This window comes from Ranitomeya imitator, chromosome 5, assembly GCF_032444005.1.
Source record: "Ranitomeya imitator isolate aRanImi1 chromosome 5, aRanImi1.pri, whole genome shotgun sequence".
Taxonomy (NCBI): domain Eukaryota; kingdom Metazoa; phylum Chordata; class Amphibia; order Anura; family Dendrobatidae; genus Ranitomeya; species Ranitomeya imitator.
The window spans coordinates 705,231,156-705,238,403 of record NC_091286.1 but is presented as its reverse complement, the minus strand read 5'-3'; positions in this window follow the sequence as shown (position 1 = coordinate 705,238,403).

Below are 7,248 nucleotides of genomic sequence, written 5' to 3'. Positions count from 1 at the left end.
ACAGCGCTGCAGAATTATGTTGATCAAGAAATTATACCTAGAGGTCTGCGGGTGCAGTTATTTCCCACATTTGATTTAAAGGACGAAAAACTGATTAAAAGGTGGTCAAGTGCTGCCACATCATGCTCCCTTGAATTTCTCAGGATTATTATTGAAAGCAATACACAAGTAATAGCTGAGATTGAATCCGAATTGGAAAAACTAGAGGAATCAATGAAAAAAGATATTGCTAAGGAGAACTTTGAAACTTGGTCTAATGAGTTCGATAAGGACCTTGATAAATGGGAAAATGAGATCAGTCAAAGGAAACATAAAAAGTATCTGAGGGATATGAGAGACTATGAGGAGAATAAAATTTACAAATGGCAGTGGAAAAAGGCCAGTATTGATTCCGATAGACATCGAAAATCTTCATTCAACTCAATTTCATCGGCATCAGATTCTAGTACGTCTAGTATTAATCGTGGGCCTCACATGACCACCAGATTTGGGGTGAGAAGAAATGAATCTAAAAAACAAGCCGATATCTTTACTAAAGCTTCAAAACACCGTGATGACAAATTTAAGGTAATAAACTTATCCAATCATTGTCTCACGGAAACACAGCTTGAGGTCCTTGCAAAAGGATTAACTTTTTCTCCTTCTCGGTATTTAGATCCATTCATAGCGATCAAGGATCTCCATTTATTTTCGAGAAAAATGATTCTACAGAGAATGCATTATAAATCTGAACTTGATGAATTATTTCCATCTGCTTATGAAAGAGAAGCATTGGCCAATCTAGAAGCTCTTGAGGAGGAGAACACCACATCGGTAAGCTGCAAATTTCCTGTATCTTTACTAGGTAAATCTAAAAAGTTTCCTCCACTGGGCCTATGTCCAGCTGTTGACGTCTTTACTAGACTAGTCTCTACTGATATTGAAAGTTTAAGCCGCAATGGATATGGCAGCTCCAATTGCAGTAGGAGTGAGAGGGAGGCTATTGATGCTTTAGCTAATTTAACCGATGTGGTGTTCAAATCCTCTGATAAGGGTGGTAACATCGTGATTTGGCCCAATGTAATGTATGAGAAACAGGCCATGAAATTGTTGAATGATAGAAATTGCTACCGGAAGCTTAGCAGTAATCCAACTTCTTCGTTCCATAATGAATTGATTAAAATTTTGGATGATGCCTTTATTCAGGGCATTATTCCAAAAAAATTTGTGGACATTATTAAAGACATGCACCCGAGACTACCAACTTTGTATTTGATCCCGAAGATCCACAAAGATCCTATGGACCCACCCGGGAGACCCATTATTTCCGGCTGTGGAGGCTTATGTGAAATTGTTACGAGGGTAATCGATTACTATCTTAAGCCCTTAGTTAGCACATTACCTTCGTACATCCAAGACACAAATGCTGCCCTGCGTCGTATTGAGAACATTCATCTTAGCGACTCGGCGGTAATGGTGACCGCCGATGTCGAAGCCTTATATACATCTATTCGACATGAAGACGGGCTTCAAGCTACTAGGTTATTTTTAACCTTTAGCAACTTGGATCGTGATGTAGTAGAGCTATTGATGCTGTTGTTGAGCTATGCCCTTACACACAACATCTTTATATTTAAAAATGTTACGTACCTCCAGCTCCAAGGTACGGCGATGGGGGCCAGTTGTGCCCCCTCGTACGCCAATCTTTTCCTTGGAGCGTGGGAGCGAGAGATCTTTGTATGTTCACCGATACCTTTGTCCAGCCTGGTTTCAGGCTGGATGAGGTTTATCGATGACATCTGGTTTATATGGGAGGGTTCAATGAATGATCTGACTACTTTTATGGCTCAACTTAATGATAATAAATTGAACATCAAGCTCACATTCCATGCTGGTAGAGTGGTTGAATTTCTTGACCTTTCCATCAGCGTAGATCCTAGTGGTCAGCTTCAAACTAACCTCTACAGAAAACCGACGGCGACTAACTCCTTCTTGCATGCCACTTCGTCTCACCCCCTTTCCACGATAAGGGGCATTCCAATTGGCCAGTTTGTTCGAGCCAAAAGGATTTGCTCTGATCCAAGTGACTTTCAAGTTCAGGCCAAAATATTGGCTGAACGGTTTCAAGATAGGGGTTATAGCAAGAGGAGCATAAAAAGAGGTTACAACAGGGCAGTCGGCAGCTCCAGGCAAGAGCTTTTATATGGGGCATCAAATAAAATAAGAGACAATGACCAAGGACATGCTAGGCTGATCACCACATACCATAACAAATGGGGCCAGTTTAGAGAAATCGTGGACAAACATTGGCAAGTGCTATTGACTGACCCAATATTGAGAAAGATCTTGCCCACTAAGCCTTTGGTAACAGCTAGAAGATCTAGGAACTTATCTGATACTCTGGTGCATAGTTTTTATAACCCTTGTGGACTGAATACCCACAAAAAATCAGAGTTAGGCCTGAATGCTGGATTCTATCCATGTGGCTTCTGCAAGGCTTGTGCCAACACAATTAAAACAAAAATTTTCACCAATTTCGACGGTTCAAAACAGTTTGATATCAGGAAAAACATCAATTGTTCATCCAAAGGTGTGATTTATCACGCCACGTGCCCATGTGGGAAGATCTACATTGGTCTCACTACTCGTGAACTCAAGATCCGCATTCGCGAACATTGTAGAGATATTGAAAGAGCTAAAACCAGTGATGATGAGATCAGTTTAAAAACGTTACCTCGCCACTTCAAGAAATGCCATAACTCTAGTTCAAGAGGTTTGGTGGTGAAGGGTATTGATATGATCTCCATGGGTGTTCGAGGTGGTGAGTTGGGCAGAGTATTGGCACAAACTGAGAGCCGCTGGATATATAGGTTGGGTACTATGACCCCTCAGGGTCTAAATGAAAGTTTGGGATTTAGTGCTTTCCTATGAACTTGCGGCTTTGTCTTGTCTGCCCGCTTTCATTTTTTCATTTTTTCTTTCCTTTCTCTTTATCTGACATAGTTTTATGGGTAATTGGGTTGTTTTTAAATCGTTTTTTAATTAATGTCTTGTTGTTTGTCATCATCAGTGTACTTCAGCTATATCATTTGCCTTGGACCGATCATTTATGGCTGCGTTTATACATCATATAATGAACTGGAATCGGCATTGCATTACATGACTTGCCGGACTGCCACGTGAATTTGTCAAGAAGAAATATATTTGCAGTGGCGGAATTGTAAGATCTGCTGATAGAGTATCTGCCAGGACACAGAAACCTTGTAACCTCAGCGACTTTATTATTAATATAATGTTATATATTTTTTCACTGTATTTATTTATTGTAATTTTGTGATTTTTTTAATAACATTATGTAGAATTGTATATTCACATAGCACACCATTTAGATACTGGTAGTGCGCATGCGCTTTGTGGTCCCCGCCGGACCCTCCCCCTGGCGGCCCGGGACGTCTCGGTACTCTCACCTGGATATGCTGGGTCAGGGCGCTGGGATGTTCGCTGCCGTCGGTGGGTGGATCCCTGCGGCGTGAGGATCTCGAGTGCGCATGCGCCGCCTATACCAGCTTTAATTATTTATATATTTGTGAAGCTTAGTGGGTCAGTATAGACTCTAAGTTTTCACAACAGTAGTATATTATAAACATTTTATGATTAGAATTATCCACTGTTTCACGTTTTTACATAGATTCACTCCTGTGCACTGATATACTGTGTCCCCGGAGTTCGGCGAGTAAAGCGTCCTGGTATCTAGGTTACAACCCCACGTGGGGATAATGCCGTCAGATTTGTTCCAACCCCTATGAGCATCCGTTTAACATCTGATTGGTCGGCACTAGGTTAAATACATCCCACTTCCTACCTACACACACGCCCTTAGAAGAAGATATTCTATCGAAACGCGCGTCGGGCTGGCAGATCCCGTGCTCCGTGACATATGGTAAATATACTTCCAGCTTTCTCTGTGTGGTACAATTGATTTATCACCATGGGGTGACACAGTGGTAGTTTTTGTCACCACATTATTAATTTAGATGCAAACATATCGCATCAGAGTAGCGGCTTAATACTTAGCATACATACAGCGCCTTATTGCACAAATGCCTATTGGGCAGTGGCGGCGGTAATTCAACACCTGACATAATTTGCATTATCGGCTTAGTATTAGTGTAGGCACAATGTTCCTCCCTGCGTTTTGGTATTTAATTAGCACATTGTGCAAAATGAGCATTACGCAGCTTTAATAGTGACGCATTGTTTGGTACATTTGTAGTGCCTGTTACTTGCATGGATTGTTATTACGCAGTTTGAGTACCAATATAGATGTATAAATGATATTCACTTATATACATTTCTCACTGTGTAATTGTTTGCAATTGTAGTGCGCTATATATATATGTATTGCACTCTTTATGCATTATTGTTCCATACAGATGTTCAACAGCTATCATAACTATTGTGCCATTGTTTAGGTCATTTATTACTTAGGTTGACCAACAATAGGCTTTTATAGGTAGTTTGTTCACATGAGAGCATGAGACCTGCTATTTTGTAGATCGGAGGTATTTCTGATTTTATGACCTATTATATGGTTGGGGGAAAAAGTTTTTAATTGTATGTTTCAATAAAGGATTGTTTTATATTTTGAACTATACATTCATATGATCTCTCTGATTATTTATGTGAGGGGTCTTTTTGCACGCATGAATTACTGAATGTGTTCTTGTACATGATCTATGGACTAATATGTATGCTATCCACCACCATGTCCACTCCAGGACAATCAGAAGGCTCCACCTGACCAGAGGAAAAACGAGGATGAAACCCCGAATTACAAAAGAAAGGAGAAACCAAGGTAGCAGAACTAGCCCGATTATTAAGGGCAAATTCGGCAAGCGGCAAAAAGGTAACCCAGTCATCTTGATCAGCAGAAACAAAACACCTTAAATAAGTTTCCAAGGTCTGATTAGTTCGTTCCGTCTGGCCATTCGTCTGAGGATGGAATGCAGACGAAAAGGACAAATCAATGCCCATCTTAGCACAGAACGTCCGCCAAAATCTAGACACAAACTGGGATCCCCTGTCAGAAACGATGTTCTCCGGAATCCCATGCAAACGAACCACGTTCTGAAAAAACAGAGGGACCAACTCAGAGGAGGAAGGCAACTTAGGCAAGGGTACCAGATGAACCATCTTAGAAAAGTGGTCACACACAACCCAGATGACGGACATTTTTTGAGAGACAGGGAGATCCGAAATAAAGTCCATGGAAATGTGCGTCCAAGGCCTCTTCGGAATAGGCAAAGGTGACAACAATCCACTGGCCCGAGAACAGCAAGGCTTAGCCCGAGCGCAAACTTCACAAGACTGCACAAAAGAACGCACATCCCTCGACAAGGAAGGCCACCAAAAAGACCTGGCCACCAAGTCTCTAGTACCAAATATTCCAGGATGACCTGCCAACGCAGAAGAATGGACCTCGGAGATGACTCTACTGGTCCAATTATCCGGAACAAACAGTCTTTCAGGCGGACAACGATCAGGTTTATCCGCCTGAAACTCCTGCAAAGCACGTCGCAAGTCTGGGGAGACAGCAGACAAAATCACCCCATCCCTAAGGATACCAGTGGGCTCAGAATTTCCAGGGGAGTCAGGCACAAAACTCCTAGAAAGAGCATCCGCCTTCACATTCTTTGAACCTGGCAGGTATGAAACCACAAAATCGAAACGGGAGAAAAACAGTGACCAACGAGCCTGTCTAGGATTCAGACGCTTGGCAGACTCAAGGTAAATCAGATTTTTGTGATCAGTCAAGACCACCACACGATGTCTAGCACCCTCAAGCCAATGACGCCACTCCTCAAATGCCCACTTCATGGCCAAAAGCTCCCGATTACCAACATCATAATTCCGCTCAGTGGGCGAAAACTTTCTAGAAAAGAACGCACATGGCTTCATCACTGAGCAATCGGAGCTTCTCTGTGACAAAACCGCCCCCGCTCCAATCTCGGAAGCATCAACCTCAACCTGAAAAGGAAGCGAAACATCTGGCTGACGCAACACAGGAGCAGAAGAAAACCGGCGCTTAAGTTCCTGAAAGGCCTCCACAGCCGCAGGAGACCAATCAGCCACATCAGCACCCTTCTTAGTCAAATCCGTCAAAGGCTTAACAACACTAGAAAAATTAGTTATGAAACGACGATAAAAATTAGCAAAGCCCAAGAACTTCTGTAGACTCTTAAGAGATGTAGGCTGCGTCCAGTCACAAATAGCCTGAACCTTGACGGGATCCATCTCAATAGTAGAAGGGGAAAAAATATACCCCAAAAAAGAAATCTTCTGGACTCCAAAGAGACACTTTGAACCTTTTACAAACAAAGAATTGGCCCGCAGGACCTGAAACACCTTCCTGACCTGCTGAACATGGGACTCCCAGTCATCCGAAAAAACCAAAACATCATCCAAATACACAATCATAAATTTATCCAGATATTCACGGAAAATATCGTGCATAAAGGACTGGAAGACAGAAGGAGCATTAGAAAGTCCAAAAGGCATCACCAAATACTCAAAATGGCCCTCAGGCGTATTAAATGCGGTTTTCCACTCATCACCCTGCTTTATCCGCACAAGATTATACGCACCCCGAAGATCAATTTTAGTGAACCATTTAGCCCCCTTAATGCGAGCGAACAAATCAGTCAACAATGGCAAAGGATACTGATATTTAACTGTAATCTTATTCAAAAGACGGTAATCTATACAAGGCCTCAAGGAACCATCTTTTTTGGCCACAAAAAAAAAAACCTGCTCTGCTCCCAAAGGGGACGAAGATGGACGGATATGTCCCTTTTCCAAGGACTCCTTAACATAATCCCGCATAGCAGTATGCTCTGGCACTGACAGATTGAACAAACGACCTTTAGGAAATTTACTGCCAGGAATCAAATCTATAGCACAATCGCAATCCCTGTGAGGAGGAAGCGAATTGAGCTTAGGCTCCTCAAAAACATCCCGATAATCAGACAAAAATACCGGAACCTCAGAAGGAGTAGATGAAGCAATAGAAATCGGAGGTACATCATCATGAACCCCCTGACATCCCCAGCTTAACACAGACATCGTTTTCCAGTCCAAGACTGGGTTATGAGTTTGTAACCATGGCAGACCAAGCACTAAGACATCATGTAAATTATACAGTACCAGGAAGCGAATCACCTCCTGATGAACAGGAGTCATACGCATGGTCACTTGTGTCCAGTACTGAGG